Source organism: Mixophyes fleayi, chromosome 10 (genome assembly GCF_038048845.1).
Source record: "Mixophyes fleayi isolate aMixFle1 chromosome 10, aMixFle1.hap1, whole genome shotgun sequence".
In the NCBI taxonomy this organism is placed as follows: domain Eukaryota; kingdom Metazoa; phylum Chordata; class Amphibia; order Anura; family Limnodynastidae; genus Mixophyes; species Mixophyes fleayi.
In genome coordinates this window covers 90493928-90511901 of record NC_134411.1, presented here as the reverse complement: position 1 = coordinate 90511901, position 17974 = coordinate 90493928, and the positions used below count along the sequence as shown (strand labels likewise).

The 17974-nt window shown below is 44.1% G+C and overlaps 1 protein-coding gene across 1 annotated transcript in view; it reads right to left on the bottom strand.

Annotated features, from left to right (window-relative positions):
- Positions 1-17974, bottom strand: part of ZFHX3 (zinc finger homeobox 3) — a 381355-nt gene that overhangs the window by 213643 nt on the left and 149738 nt on the right. The window lies entirely within an intron of this gene.

Sequence of the window (17974 nt, the reverse complement as noted above, 5' to 3'; positions counted from 1 at the left end):
GTGGGGATGCTGAAAGATGAAGAATACAAGACAAAGCATTGGCAACCAAAAAACAGGACTATCATTCCTGAGGTTCCCAATTTTGGGGAGTACTCCTGGAAGAGTAGGTATTCTCCCAGGTCGCGGTGGAGGTGGGGCTTAACGACATGAGTTTCAGTATTTCATAGCAGGGGGCGGGGGCGCGACATCACTCCCCCTCCTACATCATACTTGCCAACTCTCCCTGAATGTCAGGGAGACTCCCTGAAATAGGGGTGATCTCCCTCACTCCCTGAAGAGTCTGGCATTCTCCCTGATGCTGAGCCAGTACAAGACGTGGTTGGCTTCACCATCAGTGTCATGATGACACAGTTTAGAAATTGTGTCCTATGTCCATGTATTGATGCCTATGGAGGTGGCCATTTTCATGGAGACCAAGATTTAATTAAAGACTGACCGGTAAGACAAAATGACTTCAGTAATGGAGACAGAAATGTAAGAGACACTTCAGTCTCTAGAGATTCATTAGCTGCTTTTCTTTAACGCATAGTTACCTACTCTCCCGAAATGTCCGGGAGACTCCCGCATTTCTAGGAGACATCCCGGGCTCCGGGGAGAGCAGGGCAACCTCCCGGTTCTCGCCCCGCCATAGATAAGCGGCAGGGGCGGGGCTTAATGACGAAAATATTGCGTCATCTTAGCCTCGCCCCCTGCTGTAATTGGTCAAAATTGTGACAATCGTTTAGGGGCGGGGCCAAAATTATGTGATTTGTCAAGCCCTGCACGCACACGCCCACCTCCCCCGGGATCTCCTTGAAGCCAGTGAGGAAAAGTTGGCAAGTATGCCCAATACTAAATTGTTATTTTTGGAAGGCGTCTTGAGTTATCCTTCACAAAAAAACAGGCCAGACACAGTGGTTTCATTCCTTCCTCCAATAGGCAAGCTCGTGGGGAGGAAAGACATGTTCCCGAAATCACCTTTTAGACAGGAAACCATGTTTAAAATATAAGGAGAGGAACATTTGCAGCGACACCATTTCAGCGCCTGCAATGACTCCCTTTTGTGTAGACCTTTCCGGAGCACGGCACATGTATGTAGCATGTGTGCTATATACACTCTACGCAGCACCTGTAGATTATGGATAAACACTAGGGGGTAAATGTATTAATGTCCGGATTCTTCAACTCCGGCGTGTTCAGCGTCTTCGGCGATTAAATTTAAAGTGGCGCTGCATTGTAAAGGAAAGTTTCCCTTTACAATGCAGCGCCACTTTAAATTTAATCGCCGAAGACGCTGAACACGCCGGTGTTGAAGAATCCGGACATTAATACATTTACCCCCAGAGGCGGGCTGGGCAGGTGGGCATCGGCCTCACCGCTGTTAGGGCCTAACAGGGATGCGGGATGCCACAGGAAGGCCGGCCCTAACAGGGATGCGGGATGCCACAGGAAGGCCGGCCCTAACAGGGATGCGGGATGCCACAGGAAGGCCGGCCCTAACAGGGATGCGGGATGCCACAGGAAGGCCGGCCCTAACAGGGATGCGGGATGCCACAGGAAGGCCGGCCCTAACAGGGATGCGGGATGCCACAGGAAGGCCGGCCCTAACAGGGATGCGGGATGCCACAGGAAGGCCGGCCCTAACAGCACTGGGGTCAGGAAGGCCGGCCCTAACAGGGATGCGGGATGCCACAGGAAGGCCGGCCCTAACAGGGATGCGGGATGCCACAGGAAGGCCGGCCCTAACAGCACTGGGGTCAGGAAGGCCGGCCCTAACAGGGATGCGGGATGCCACAGGAAGGCCGGCCCTAACAGGGATGCGGGATGCCACAGGAAGGCCGGCCCTAACAGGGATGCGGGATGCGGGCGCGTCAGTGCACAGGTGGCCGCATCACATTGGACGGGCTGAAATCTGCCAGCCCGCGCCTGATAAACACAGAATATGTATATTTTGGTGAAAGGCAAAGGTTGAACGCCCAGTGAAAATTGCACATGAATCTGAACAATTAGGAAAGAAATACTTATAAAAATAAAAAGTTTTAAAGAAAAAATGTGAATAAATAGCACTTATAGGAATATTTATCATACAGAATGCATAATGGTATAACATACTAGTCTAATAATCTGGCTGTTAGTCACAACAGGTTGAAGGCGGCTGACAGCTACAAAAGGCATTGTATCCCTCACGCTATTATTTGACTAAACTTTGCATAAAAAGGTGCATTTGGTCAGATATACGAGACTCTCAGTAAATATGATTATTTAATATTCTAAAATCTACAAAGGGGATCTGTATGAATTCAGGTAGGTGACAACAGAAACCAACCACTAGTTATTTGGTTCAGCAAATTTGTAGTTAATAAAAACCGTAAAACTAAAGTATGTTATTAATAATATCTTTTAACTGGATACAAAATGCTATGTAATTATGTCATCGTGATGAAGGACCACCATATCTTAGGGCAGCACGGTGACTCAGTGGTTAGCACTTCTGCCTCACAGCACTGGGGTCATGAGTTCAATTCCTGACCATGGTCTTATCTGTGTGGAGTTTGCGTGGGTTTCTTCCGGGTGCTCCGGTTTCTTCTAAAAACATACTGGTAGGTTAATTGGCTGCTAACAAAATTCTCCCTAGTTAGTCTGTGTGTGTGTGTGTGTGTGTGCTAGGGAATTTAGACTGTAAGCCCCAATGGAGCAGGGACTGATGTGAGTGAGTTCTCTGTACAGCGCTGCGGAATTAGTGGCGCTATATAAATAAATGGTAATAATATCTTGTTCTGTAGCAGATGGGATGCAAACATGTTTCCTTACAGTTATTATAAATGCATGACTTATGGCCCTGCAGAATATTTTGTTTTGAGGTCAGTGATCCAGGACCCTGGTTTGGGCAGTCCAACCTCATGGCCTATTGGGAGTTGACACCAGTATTGGTGTGCTTCCTATTGGCTGGCCCTTCCCTCCTAATTGTACCTGCTGTACCTATCAGCACTGATCTGCCCCCCCCCCCCCCCTTCCTTCCCTCTGCATGTGCCTGCATCCTCCATGCGGTGCTCTGGGGCCCAGAATCACCCACCTCTGCTTCTGGCAGAGTAAAGCATACCTCCTAATTTTGGGCAGGACATCCCTGCAAAAGAGTTGGGGCTTAACCAAAATAAGTGGAGTTTTAGATAGCTGTACCCATTTGTGGGCTGGATTATAGGTATGGGAGAGTTGCATGGCCTGTACAAGGGGCGGAGCCTAGCCTGTACATGTTATGCTGAGCTCCTCTGTCCTATGACTTTTTGCTGTGCCTATTCTGCCTGTCTGCCCTGTGTATCTGCATCTAGCTATATGGAACCACAAGGTTCAAAAGAAAAGAGGACATGTCCATTCCTGACAATGGTGCAATGCCAGTACGGAACACTGGCGCATGCATATCACGTCCTGCTAACCATCGAACCCCGCCTAGTGACAATTCGTAGGTGCCACCTACAACGGAGGCCACTTTAACTTCCCAAAGTGTGCCAGGGTAGGGGGCGTTGCATCGGAAGTGTCAGAATGCAAATAATCAGCAACATTTGATGGACCTTGAGCGGAAATAGGCTACCTGTGGCTCTGATCCTGCCGATCTACGAGGGGCGTGCTGAAACTTGTAGTTCCACAGCGGGTGAAGAGCCATAGGCTGCAGTATGACCCGTTGAATAAGTACAAAAGTAGCCCCTGTTGTTTTATGATAACACGCAGTGTGCGTTGTGCACCTTCTTGTCTTTCGGAGGAGGGTTTCCTGTGTCCGCATGTGGTTCACGTTTAGCCTGCTCGTAGCAGAGCTGTATGAAATAGAATCACCGCAGCACAAAGTCTACAGAAACAGCCTAATAAAAGTAACACTAATTTGTGCCAAGCTTGAATGGCAGTTTAGAATTTGCACTCTGGAGGCAGCTAATTCCTTTGATCCTGTCCCCCCCTGCCCGATTTGTGAGATATTCTCGAGGGAGAATGCACTTTTACAGAGATCTGGATGTTCAAAGCTTATTACAGGAAGGTTTCCTTTTGCTTTTAAATCACCTTCTGTACAGCAGACGCAACTGTATGCAGCCATGGGTTACAAAAGAAAAAAGGGGGCCTTGTTCTGGGGGTGGGTCCGTCAGGCTCTAACACAACTGCCAAGCTGACATATAGGGAGCCATTCAAACATCTGGAAATTGTTTGCACCTAGTTTGGGTAAGAAATAGCTGAATGAAATCCATAATTTGGGAGTTTATTGAATAGCCGGGATGAATGTCAACTGTTTGATAAGTTGTTTTCCCCCAGAATGGTTCACACTCATTTGATGAATCTGGTGTTCTTAGGTTACACCTGTTGACTATGGCTTAATATTTCGACTTTCATCACCAAATGGGGTAGATTTATGAGACGGTGCCTAAGGCTTAGTTATAGGGTTACATGGGGTTGGACTGATGTAAGAGATTTCAAATGTACTACACGCAGCTATTATGGACCAAGAAAGTACAAATCTCAAGTGTTTGCCCCATACCCTTACTCCTTAAAGGAAAAGTACAAATGTGTTAAATGAAAAAAAGACTCAAAGAGGGGGGGGGGGGGAATTCAATTAGCCGCAAGGTATCTCCGGAACATCAGAGATTTCTACCGTAATTGACGGCAATGTCCGCGCGCCACATTGTCAGCAACTGACTCTCTCCTAAATGGTTCTATTTTTCTATCCTATGTCTAATCACTAGCTAGATACACTCTGTGATAGAATGTATCTAGCCCTTGCCTTAATTGCACACAACTAGGCCGAACATACAAAGTCTTCTGTCTACATCCAACCCACAACAAGGCGTCACAAATCCAACATTGTGTTTGAACCGAGCTGCAAGAGTAGCATCGTTGCGATAAACGTTAGTAATAGATATATACGGTTATAGCCAGGATAAAAGTCTGTTTGATAAATAGACCCTTGTTACAAAGTGTATATAACAGACAACTATAGATAAGATAGGGGTTATATTTGCAAAATTGAATAGGAAGGGATAGAAGTAAAATATTCCTTTGTCTGTGATACCCCACTGATGCCACCTGCGTAGTACAGGACTAGATAACGTAACCAAACCCCAGGGTGCGCTAGGACGTGTGGTTCCAAAACAGCTGGAGAGCCCCAGGATGCCTGACCCTGTTGCGGTAAGTGAGGAAATGTTCATCAGAACCCTACAGTAGCGTTATTGTGCGTGTTTCTGGGGATTGAAGGGGCTTCTCAAGAGCTCGACTGCAAGCCAGCAAAAAAAAAAAAAAGATCTTCACTGCAGCCATGATGGTGTCACAGAAGCTTCTGCCAACCAACATCTGAAACTGATTATCAGCACATCACATCGTGCCAGAGCAGCCTGCAATTATACAATTACATTGATATAAGCTTTCAGCAAGTGTTTATTTCGACTGCCAATCACAGGGATTACTGGAAAACAAAAGCCAGGACCGCCCAATCTCAAGAGTTTCTCTTGTCTGTCACTCGACATTTCCTTCCATATTCCTCTTTTCTTCCGATTCTTTATGGCATGTTCAGCTTTATCATTGCAAAAAATACTTTCCAGTTCTTAACAAGGCAAAATTGTGATGTGCCCCCTATAAACTAAACTATATAAGTAGGTGGCATACAGCAGCGTATATATTTGACTAGTAATTGGCAATTTTGGGAAGGGATGCTCAGGTAGGTAGCCATGATCGACTGGCAACTGTGTCCAGATTTGGTAACAACCCTCATCGAAACAAGAGTGGCTCTTGGAGGAAGGAGGGCCCGGGGAGAAGTTGTCCTCATACCCTCCCTTGCCAGAACGGCGCGCAGTCCGGCCAACAGAGGGACTCTTCCAGTCGCATACCTCCCAACGGTCGTGATTTCAGCGGGACAGCCCCGAATTTAGGGCTTTGTCCCACCCAGGCTCATGTTTGTCATGCGAGTGGAAATGTTGGGGGAAGGGCGACAGCTAGGCTGCCCTCTGGGGGTGTGGCCACAACTCCACCCACTGTGCAATGACCACTCCCCCATCAAGTCCTAGACACGCCCCCGTCCGCTGCCGGGGACTTGCATGTTGGGATGTATGCGACCGACATGTCTGTTAATGGTCCGATCCATTTTGTCTGAAATATTAGCACAGCATTGGAGTTGTTTTGGGATGACCAAAGCTCCATTGCCTGACATCTAAGGTGATACTGTGTCTTCAATACAGTTGATTGCAAAATATTGTTCATTGTTTCAGCCATTTTTGACCAAAGATGTCTTTTAATGGGATTACTGACGTCTGTTGTGTGTCAGAAAAAAACATCCCCTCACACTATCACAGCTTTACCGGTAATATCTTCAGTTCTGGTAAGGCTTCGAAACCTTCTCGTATTTTCATAAACGGTATTAGTAGCTCTTTTATATAACCCAACTTCTACTTTGGGTGAAGTGGACCTTTAATGAGACATCTAAAATGAAACGTGAAGGTCACATTTCAGAACAAAATGTTCCTACACAATAGGAACGGAAGACATAACATTCTACAGATCAGAACTTTTAATTAATTCCAGTAGGTTTGTACATACTATAACATACAGACTATAATTATGACTGATGCACAGGTCGTTAAAATTGCACCCCAAATTACAGGCGCAAACTGCGTTCTCTGAAATCACAGCAACTGTGGCAAGATATGCACTTGGTTACGCCCGGCATATGTTATATGCAACTACGCCCATGTTTATAAGCATTTGTTTAGTTTGCAAGATATGTATTCTCTATTCTGCATCAATACAGGAGAAAAAATTCCGTGGGATATATTTACTAAACTGCGGGTTTGAAAAAGTGGAGATGTTGCCTATAGCAACCAATCAGATTCTAGTTATCATTTATTTAGTATATTGTACAAAATGACAGCCAGAATCTGATTGGCTGATATAGGCAACATCTTCGCTTTTTCAAACATGCCGTGTCTTTCGCGCACAAAATCTTAATATAGACAGGTGTATATATGAGTCTGTGATGCGGTTTCCATTCGTTCGCAATTGCGCAAACATGCCCTTACCGTACTCTGTTAGATCGCCCCTCCCCTGCCCCATCCCGCCTCTCCAGCCGCAAGCAGGAGTAACTTACAGAATCACAGACATCTGCACATTCCCACTGACATTTTTCTGGGCACTGCAGAGCGATTTCACGCAAGATACACTACGCACACTGCCATATCTCCCACTGTGCATCAACCCCCCAATACGTATAGTCTCAATCTTTATCGCCAGCGTAAATGAACATAATCATCAGGCAACAAAGAGGATAGCAGCGAACAATCTTACACCTGGGGGTAAATGTATCAAGCTGAGAGTTTTCCGGTGGGTTTGAAAAGTGGAGATGTTGCCTATAGCAACCAATCAGATTCTAGCTATCATTTTGTAGAATGTACTAAATAAATGATAGATAGAATCTGATTGGTTTTTCAAACCCGCCGCAAAACTCTCAGCTTGATACATTTACCCCCTGACGTGATAAATTCTGTATATCCTATTGAACCGATTTCTCTTTCAATTGATATATTTATTTTGTCAAAGAATATATAAAAGACAAGAGAAGATAATTATTTAACACGTAAAAGCAGTGTTCCGACCACGGATAGAGGTGTAAATCAGTGTCTCAGGATGCACTTAATGAGTACAGTGTGAGCTTTACTCAAGAGGAGAATAAACTGGTGACAACCAATTACAAAATTCAGTCACACTTTTACATTTTCTGCTACAGTAATTCACTTTATGTACAATTATTTTGGCTGATTGAACACTCGTGCAGTAATTCACGTGTAATTACTCCATAGTGAACAGATCCCACCATCTCCTTCCTGCTGTGAACTTCAAACCACAGGTCAAAAATGCAGATGAAACAGATATAATCACCAAATATTCTCCCTGAAATATTAATGAGGTTTTAATTTAGTGCTTTTTTTTTTTTTTCTTTACATACATCTTTTCATCAGCAATTCTATATTGAATCATTATTTTATTTAAACATTTTTAATCACATTAGAAAAAAAACCAACAAAAACTAATGAAATTTTTTGGCCCGGTGGAAGATATTGAACATTGAATTGTGTGTTCTTGCAAAATGAAAAGGTCTAAAGATTTATTGTGGTCTAATTTAGTTTTAATAAAAATGCAGCTTAAATTCACGCCAGCGAGATAGGTCTTAAAGAGTAATTATGCATATATTTATTTGTCTAGCACCGCAGCACATAATCGACACAGGGTTGCAGAAAATAATATTTTTAAAAATGGAAAATTGTGCTAAATGCAACGAGCGAAGAACAATAGGTTGAAATTTTTTGGGGGTGGCAATCAGCATGATAATACCTTGAAATAATGCGGAAAGCTAAATATGAATCTTCTACCATAACGTTGATAATGATTTTAGTAATTGTGCTTTGCAACAAACTTCTATATTTAGCATTTAACTGAACTCTACTTTTGGAACTATAATTTGCATATTAAAATTCTCCCACATGTGTCAACCGTTTGTCTGCCCCTTTCGCTTTAGATTGTAAGCTCTAGGGAACAGGGCCCTCTTCCCTCCTGTTCTCATTACCTATAACCTTTGCTCACCAGCTACACAGCTCACCTCCTCCTTGTGCTCTCTGCCCATTGTCTCCTCTCCTCCATTGTCTTTGTACCTTTTTCAGTGACTCTAAACCTGTTAGTTGTGCCCACGCTAAAGGGCACAGGTGTCAGCCTGCGCTTAATATACCCCTTGTACCTCAGGCTCGGTCCCTCGAGAACCGAACACACACGAACTTAGGGGATCTGAGTACCGAGCTACTGTCGCGCGCGCTCGCATTTGAAAACGAGGCAAAACGTCATTGTGACGTCGTCGGATCTCGGGAGTTTTGAATTCCTTTTAAAAATCCAACATCATGGAGGGTGGGAGGGAGGGCGGAGCCCCATTTATCTTTTCTGCCACTGCTGTGTCCTAGATGTGGTAGGAACTGCCGTGTGTTTGTGTCATTGCTCTGTCGCTTACCATCCAGCCAGGTCGCTGCAGTCTTTATCTGAAAGTGTATGAAAATAACATTGTGATCTGTGAGGTGGTCAAAATTGACTGCAAATGACTTGAAATTAGTGTTATTGAGGTTAATAATAATGTAGGAACAAAAAAAGAGCAAAATTATGTGATTTTAGAATATTTTAGGATTTTTTCTAAAAAATCCAAAACCAAAACACACGAGGGTGGTTTTGCCAAAACCAAAACACAAAGCTAATCCAGATGCAAAACCAAAACCAGTTCACGGGGGTCAGCGAGCATCTCTACTTGTACCCCAGTAGCTGTGGTGAGAGTTGTAGTGTTATTTGTTTACTGTATTGTACAGTTATACCATGTACTGTCTTGTTGTCTGCCCTCTGTACGGTGCTGCGGACCTCATGTGGTGCCCTATAAAGATAAAGATTATTATTAATAATAATAATAATAATAATAATAATAATAATTATTATTATTATTATAAGCAGTGGAGCCTAAACAATCATCATCATTTATTTTAATAGCGCCAGCAAATTCCGTAGCACTTTACAATTAGGAACAAGCACAGAAATGAAACAATACTGGGTACTACAGACACAGAGAGGTGAGAGGGCTCTGCTCAAAAGCTGACAATCCATGGGTTAAACAATGCATCGTATCACGTTATCTCCCGCAGACAATAACTCTGTGTCCTGTTTCCTGAAATCACATAAAAAACTGAATGTTAAGTTGACTGAATCTCAAAGATTTGGCCCATCCCCAAATATGCTAACAGCCAGGATTCGGCCAATCCCCCAAATCCCTGGATTCGGTGCATCTCTTGTAGTATATATGTTATAATGGATAATTACAGGCGATCCAGTAAGAGACAAGCGCTGTTTGAGAATGTGCTAGCCCCACCCCCTGTTGCAATTTGCAATAGGGTGGGGCTACAGTGACACAATCGCGTCACCTCTCCACCTCCCACCTGTTCTTCCCTATGACCCCCATAAGTATTGATTTGTTTTAATCACATCTATGTAGACAGCGTCCAACAATATAACAAGTGTTAAGAACCCCTCCAGTCAGCACGACAAAACTCGGAGTCTGCTCCGAAGTCTGGTGTTCGCTGGAGCCCCTAGTGGTGGGGACAGACTTGGCTGCAGACGAACGGAGGGTCGTGAAATGTGCACTGACTGGGGAGAACCCAGGGGTAGCGAAGTAGGACACAGCAGTGTGAGATCCAAGCAAAGGTCAAGGGCCGGCAGCAGACAGCAATACCAGGTAACGAGCCAAGGTCAGGGGTCACAGGCAATACAACGAGGTCCAGAAACAAGCCAGGGGTCATACACGGGAAATCCAAACTAGAATACAGCACAGGAGAAGGGAAACAAGGAACAGGAGCCTAGCTACACTGGGAGCTATAACTGGCAGTGTGGCTATGTCCTCACTTGCCTTAAATAGTGAGAGGAACCAATCAGGGCAACGTGCAGCGAGTCTCCTCCCATACATATAGCCAATCCCAAGTAAACAGACAAGCCTGACAGAACAATGGTACCTCTAGACTCCGGAATGCTGAATAGTGTGTGTCAAGATATAAAAATAAACAGCCTACCGTCCTCAAGAGTCTCTGGCAGCTGCACCCGTCCTAATTCTTAATTTTCTTCTGCGTGTAAGCGCCTGGCTGTAGGACAGCTGGCCGGGCGCTGCGGCAGGCGAGACAGAGCGTCCCAGTTGTTGCCTACGCAACCGGGACGTAGGAGGCGGAAGTGACGCCTCGGTCGTCATAGAGACGGCCGGGACGCCTGGGACCGCCGGAAGTGAGTCGTAGCGGCCCTTCGGGGAACCACGGCTCATAACAACAAGTTTAAAATCTTAGTTTCCAGAATAAATTAGATGCCAAAGAACGCATCCAACGGGACCCTCTGAGGACTTTCAGTAATAAAAATCAAAATGTGACGATCTATCAGGAACATTACAAGACATTGAGATAAAACTGCAAATACTGTATCTATAACACAAGGTATTAGGGATAAAGGATCAATCTCCTGATTTTTTTCATCATTCCTATCTGAAAGCAGTAAGGGAGTTTGTTACATTAACTACAGTTAAAATAAAAATGTCACCTTAAATCATGGGATTTTGTTATGAATAGTAAATGATTTAATATAGATTTTTCTCCCTAACAATTGATCCTTAATTTGGGTTACGTCATTGTCCTGGGCAGTTGCAGACATGATAAGTAATGCAGCACACTCGGCTTATTACAGAGCCTATGTCCTGTGTTCTATCTGTTAATGGTGATTTGAATGTATGGAATGTGTTAATCACTTGTTAGGATGTTATTATCCAGATGGCCGACCCACCTCAAACCTGGACAGTAAGCGTCTCACCTGCTGGTGCATTCATCAGGGACCTTCACTGATCTGTTCCCCCGGTACTTATTGTTTTATTACTGCATGCGGTACGGTACCAACTTCCTTCCGCATAAGGGTTTCATGTCATCGGGGAAGCAAGCGTCGGAAAGTTCATTTTCAAGGAAAGTGGTCATGGAAATTTATTAAAAGAAACATGACAATTGTATTTTGAATGTATTCATTTATATAACATGTTCGTTAAGCTTGTGGACACATGAAAACTCAGATGCCCCCATTTCATGAGCTCACTGCCTGCACTTTTCCCACTTAAATTATATGTTTATATTATATTATATATTTATATACTTCCCAACAGAGGTAAAAGTGGAAATTAATTAAGAAGTGGCGATATGGGAGTTTAGTAGTGACAGTATGGGAGTTTAGAAGTGGCGGTATGGGAGTTTAGTAGTGACAGTATGGGAGTTTAGAAGTGGCGGTATGGGAGTTTAGAAGTGGTGTATGGAAGTTTAGTAGTGACAGTATGGGAGTTTAGAAGTGGCGGTATGGAAGTTTAGAAGTGGTGGTATGGAAGTTTAAAAGTGGCGGTATGGAAGTTTAGTAGTGACAGAATGGGAGTTTAGAAGTGGTGTATGGGAGTTTAGTAGTAGCAGTATGGGAGTTTAGAAGTGGCGGTATGGGAGTTTAGAAGTGGTGTATGGGAGTTTAGTAGTGATAGTATGGAAGTTTAGAAGTGGCGATATGGAAGTTTAGAAGTGGCGATATGGATGTTTAGATGTGGCGGTATGGAAGTTTGGAAGTGGTGGTATGGAAGTTTAGAAGTGGCGATATGGAAGTTTAGAAGTGGCGGTATGGAAGTTTAGAAGTGACGTTATGGAAGTTTGGAAGTGGTGGTATGGAAGTTTAGAAGTGGCGATATGGAAGTTTAGAAGTGGCGGTATGGAAGTTTAGAAGTGACGGTATGGGAGTTTAGAAGTGGTGTATGGAAGTTTAGTAGTGACAGTATGGGAGTTTAGAAGTGGCGGTATGGAAGTTTAGTAGTGACAGTATGGGAGTTTAGAAGTGGTGTATGGGAGTTTAGAAGTGGTGTATGGGAGTTTAGTAGTGACAGTATGGGAGTTTAGAAGTGGTGTATGGGAGTTTAGAAGTGGTGTATGGGAGTTTAGTAGTGACAGTATGGGAGTTTAGAAGTGGCAATATGGAAGTTTAGAAGTGGCGATATGGAAGTTTAGATGTGGCGGTATGGAAGTTTGGAAGTGGTGGTATGGAAGTTTAGAAGTGGCGATATGGAAGTTTGGAAGTGGCGGAATGGAAGTTTAGAAGTGGCGGTAGGGAAGTTTAGAAGTGGCGGTATGGAAGTTTAGAAGTGGCGATATGGAAGTTTAGAAGTGGCGGAATGGAAGTTTAGAAGTGGCGGTAGGGAAGTTTAGAAGTGGCGGTATGGAAGTTTAGAAGTGGCGGAATGGAAGTTTAGAAGTGACGGTATGGGAGTTTAGAAGTGGTGTATGGAAGTTTAGTAGTGACAGTATGGGAGTTTAGAAGTGGCGGTATGGGAGTTTAGAAGTGGCGGTATGGAAGTTTAGTAGTGACAGTATGGGAGTTTAGAAGTGGTGTATGGGAGTTTAGAAGTGGTGTATGGGAGTTTAGTAGTGACAGTATGGGAGTTTAGAAGTGGCAAAATGGAAGTTTAGAAGTGGCGATATGGAAGTTTAGAAGTGGCGGTATGGAAGTTTAGAAGTGACGTTATGGAAGTTTGGAAGTGGTGGTATGGAAGTTTAGAAGTGGCGATATGGAAGTTTAGAAGTGGTGTATGGAAGTTTAGTAGTGACAGTATGGGAGTTTAGAAGTGGTGGTATGGGAGTTTAGTAGTGACAGTATGGGAGTTTAGAAGTGGCGGTATGGAAGTTTAGTAGTGACAGTATGGGAGTTTAGAAGTGGTGTATGGGAGTTTAGTAGTAGCAGTATGGGAGTTTAGAAGTGGCGGTATGGGAGTTTAGAAGTGGTGTATGGGAGTTTAGTAGTGACAGTATGGGAGTTTAGAAGTGGCGATATGGAAGTTTAGATGTGGCGGTATGGAAGTTTGGAAGTGGTGGTATGGAAGTTTAGAAGTGGCGATATGGAAGTTTAGATGTGGCGGTATGGAAGTTTGGAAGTGGTGGTATGGAAGTTTAGAAGTGGCGATATGGAAGTTTAGAAGTGGCGGTATGGAAGTTTAGAAGTGACGTTATGGAAGTTTGGAAGTGGTGGTATGGAAGTTTAGAAGTGGCGGTATGGAAGTTTAGAAGTGGCGATATGGAAGTTTAGAAGTGGCGGAATGGAAGTTTAGAAGTGACGGTATGGGAGTTTAGAAGTGGTGTATGGAAGTTTAGTAGTGACAGTATGGGAGTTTAGGTGTGGCGGTATGGAAGTTTAGAAGTGGCGATATGGAAGTTTAGAAGTGGCGGTATGGGAGTTTAGATGTGGCGGTATGGAAGTTTAGATGTGACGGTATGGAAGTTTAGAAGTGGCGGTATGGGAGTTTAGATGTGGCGGTATGGAAGTTTAGAAGTGGCGGTATGGGAGTTTAGATGTGGCGGTATGGAAGTTTAGATGTGACGGTATGGAAGTTTAGAAGTGGCGGTATGGAAGTTTAGAAGTGGCGGTATGGAAGTTTAGAAGTGGCGTTATGGAAGTTTGGAAGTGGTGGTATGGAAGTTTAGAAGTGGCGATATGGAAGTTTAGAAGTGGCGGTATGGAAGTTTAGAAGTGACGGTATGGGAGTTTAGAAGTGGTGTATGGAAGTTTAGTAGTGACAGTATGGGAGTTTAGAAGTGGCGGTATGGAAGTTTAGTAGTGACAGTATGGGAGTTTAGAAGTGGTGTATGGGAGTTTAGAAGTGGTGTATGGGAGTTTAGTAGTGACAGTATGGGAGTTTAGAAGTGGTGTATGGGAGTTTAGAAGTGGTGTATGGGAGTTTAGTAGTGACAGTATGGGAGTTTAGAAGTGGCAATATGGAAGTTTAGAAGTGGCGATATGGAAGTTTAGATGTGGCGGTATGGAAGTTTGGAAGTGGTGGTATGGAAGTTTAGAAGTGGCGATATGGAAGTTTGGAAGTGGCGGAATGGAAGTTTAGAAGTGGCGGTAGGGAAGTTTAGAAGTGGCGGTATGGAAGTTTAGAAGTGGCGATATGGAAGTTTAGAAGTGGCGGAATGGAAGTTTAGAAGTGGCGGTAGGGAAGTTTAGAAGTGGCGGTATGGAAGTTTAGAAGTGGCGGAATGGAAGTTTAGAAGTGACGGTATGGGAGTTTAGAAGTGGTGTATGGAAGTTTAGTAGTGACAGTATGGGAGTTTAGAAGTGGCGGTATGGGAGTTTAGAAGTGGCGGTATGGAAGTTTAGTAGTGACAGTATGGGAGTTTAGAAGTGGTGTATGGGAGTTTAGAAGTGGTGTATGGGAGTTTAGTAGTGACAGTATGGGAGTTTAGAAGTGGCAAAATGGAAGTTTAGAAGTGGCGATATGGAAGTTTAGAAGTGGCGGTATGGAAGTTTAGAAGTGACGTTATGGAAGTTTGGAAGTGGTGGTATGGAAGTTTAGAAGTGGCGATATGGAAGTTTAGAAGTGGTGTATGGAAGTTTAGTAGTGACAGTATGGGAGTTTAGAAGTGGTGGTATGGGAGTTTAGTAGTGACAGTATGGGAGTTTAGAAGTGGCGGTATGGAAGTTTAGTAGTGACAGTATGGGAGTTTAGAAGTGGTGTATGGGAGTTTAGTAGTAGCAGTATGGGAGTTTAGAAGTGGCGGTATGGGAGTTTAGAAGTGGTGTATGGGAGTTTAGTAGTGACAGTATGGGAGTTTAGAAGTGGCGATATGGAAGTTTAGATGTGGCGGTATGGAAGTTTGGAAGTGGTGGTATGGAAGTTTAGAAGTGGCGATATGGAAGTTTAGATGTGGCGGTATGGAAGTTTGGAAGTGGTGGTATGGAAGTTTAGAAGTGGCGATATGGAAGTTTAGAAGTGGCGGTATGGAAGTTTAGAAGTGACGTTATGGAAGTTTGGAAGTGGTGGTATGGAAGTTTAGAAGTGGCGGTATGGAAGTTTAGAAGTGGCGATATGGAAGTTTAGAAGTGGCGGAATGGAAGTTTAGAAGTGACGGTATGGGAGTTTAGAAGTGGTGTATGGAAGTTTAGTAGTGACAGTATGGGAGTTTAGGTGTGGCGGTATGGAAGTTTAGAAGTGGCGATATGGAAGTTTAGAAGTGGCGGTATGGAAGTTTAGATGTGACGGTATGGAAGTTTAGAAGTGGCGGTATGGGAGTTTAGATGTGGCGGTATGGAAGTTTAGAAGTGGCGGTATGGGAGTTTAGATGTGGCGGTATGGAAGTTTAGATGTGACGGTATGGAAGTTTAGAAGTGGCGGTATGGAAGTTTAGAAGTGGCGGTATGGAAGTTTAGAAGTGGCGGTATGGAAGTTTAGATGTGGCGGTATGGAAGTTTAGAAGTGGCGGTATGGAAGTTTAGATGTGGCGATATGGAAGTTTAGAAGTGGCGGTATGGGAGTTTAGATGTGGCGGTATGGAAATTTAGATGTGACGGTATGGAAGTTTAGAAGTGGCGGTATGGAAGTTTAGAAGTGGCGGTATGGGAGTTTAGATGTGGCAGTATGGGAGTTTAGATGTGGCGGTATGGAAGTTTAGATGTGACGGTATGGAAGTTTAGAAGTGGCGATATGGAAGCTTAGAAGTGGCGGTATGGAAGTTTAGATGTGGCGGTATGGGAGTTTAGATGTGGCGGTATGGAGGTTTAGAAGTGGCGGTATGGAAGTTTAGATGTGGCGGTATGGAAGTTTAGAAGTGGCGGTATGGAAGTTTAGATGTGGCGGTATGGAAGTTTAGAAGTGGCGGTATGGAAGTTTAGATGTGGCGGTATGGAAGTTTAGAAGTGGCGATATGGAAGTTTAGATGTGGCGGTATGGAAGTTTAGAAGTGGCGATATGGAAGTTTAGATGTGGCGGTATGGGAGTTTAGATGTGGCGGTATGGAAGTTTAGAAGTGGCGGTATGGAAGTTTAGATGTGGCGGTATGGGAGTTTAGAAGTGGCGGTATGGAAGTTTAGATGTGGCGGTATGGAAGTTTAGAAGTGGCGGTATGGAAGTTTAGAAGTGGCGATATGGAAGTTTAGATGTGGCGGTATGGAAGTTTAGATGTGGCGGTATGGAAGTTTAGAAGTGGCGATATGGAAGTTTAGAAGTGCCGGTATGGAAGTTTAGATGTGGCGGTATGGAAGTTTAGAAGTGGCGATATGGAAGTTTAGATGTGGCGGTATGGAAGTTTAGAAGTGGCGATATGGAAGTTTAGAAGTGGCGGTATGGAAGTTTAGAAGTGGCGGTATGGAAGTTTAGAAGTGGCGGTATGGAAGTTTAGATGTGGCGGTATGGGAGTTTAGATGTGGCGGTATGGAAGTTTAGATGTGGCGGTATGGAAGTTTAGAAGTGGCGATATGGAAGTTTAGATGTGGCGGTATGGAAGTTTAGATGTGGCGGCATGGAAGTTTAGAAGTGGCGGTATAGAAGTTTAGAAGTGGCGGTATAGAAGTTTAGATGTGGCGGTATGGAAGTTTAGATGTGGCGGTATGGAAGTTTAGAAGTGGCGGTATGGAAGTTTAGAAGTGGCGATATGGAAGTTTAGAAGTGGCGGTATGGGAGTTTAGATGTGGCGGTATGGAAGTTTAGAAGAGGCGGTATGGAAGTTTAGATGTGGCGGTATGGGAGTTTAGAAGTGGCGGTATGGAAGTTTAGATGTGGCGGTATGGAAGTTTAGAAGTGGCGGTATGGAAGTTTAGATGTGGCGGTATGGAAGTTTAGAAGTGGCGGTATGGAAGTTTAGATGTGGCGGTATGGAAGTTTAGAAGTGGCGGTATGGAAGTTTAGATGTGGCGGTATGGAAGTTTAGAAGTGGCGATATGGAAGTTTAGATGTGGCGGTATGGAAGTTTAGATGTGGCGGTATGGAAGTTTAGAAGTGGCGATATGGAAGTTTAGAAGTGCCGGTATGGAAGTTTAGATGTGGCGGTATGGAAGTTTAGAAGTGGCGATATGGAAGTTTAGATGTGGCGGTATGGAAGTTTAGAAGTGGCGATATGGAAGTTTAGAAGTGGCGGTATGGAAGTTTAGAAGTGGCGGTATGGAAGTTTAGAAGTGGCGGTATGGAAGTTTAGAAGTGGCGGTATGGAAGTTTAGATGTGGCGGTATGGGAGTTTAGATGTGGCGGTATGGAAGTTTAGATGTGGCGGTATGGAAGTTTAGAAGTGGCGATATGGAAGTTTAGATGTGGCGGTATGGAAGTTTAGATGTGGCGGCATGGAAGTTTAGAAGTGGCGGTATAGAAGTTTAGAAGTGGCGGTATAGAAGTTTAGATGTGGCGGTATGGAAGTTTAGATGTGGCGGTATGGAAGTTTAGAAGTGGCGATATGGAAGTTTAGAAGTGGCGGTATGGGAGTTTAGATGTGGCGGTATGGAAGTTTAGAAGTGGCGGTATGGAAGTTTAGATGTGGCGGTATGGGAGTTTAGAAGTGGCGGTATGGAAGTTTAGATGTGGCGGTATGGAAGTTTAGAAGTGGCGGTATGGAAGTTTAGATGTGGCGGTATGGAAGTTTAGAAGTGG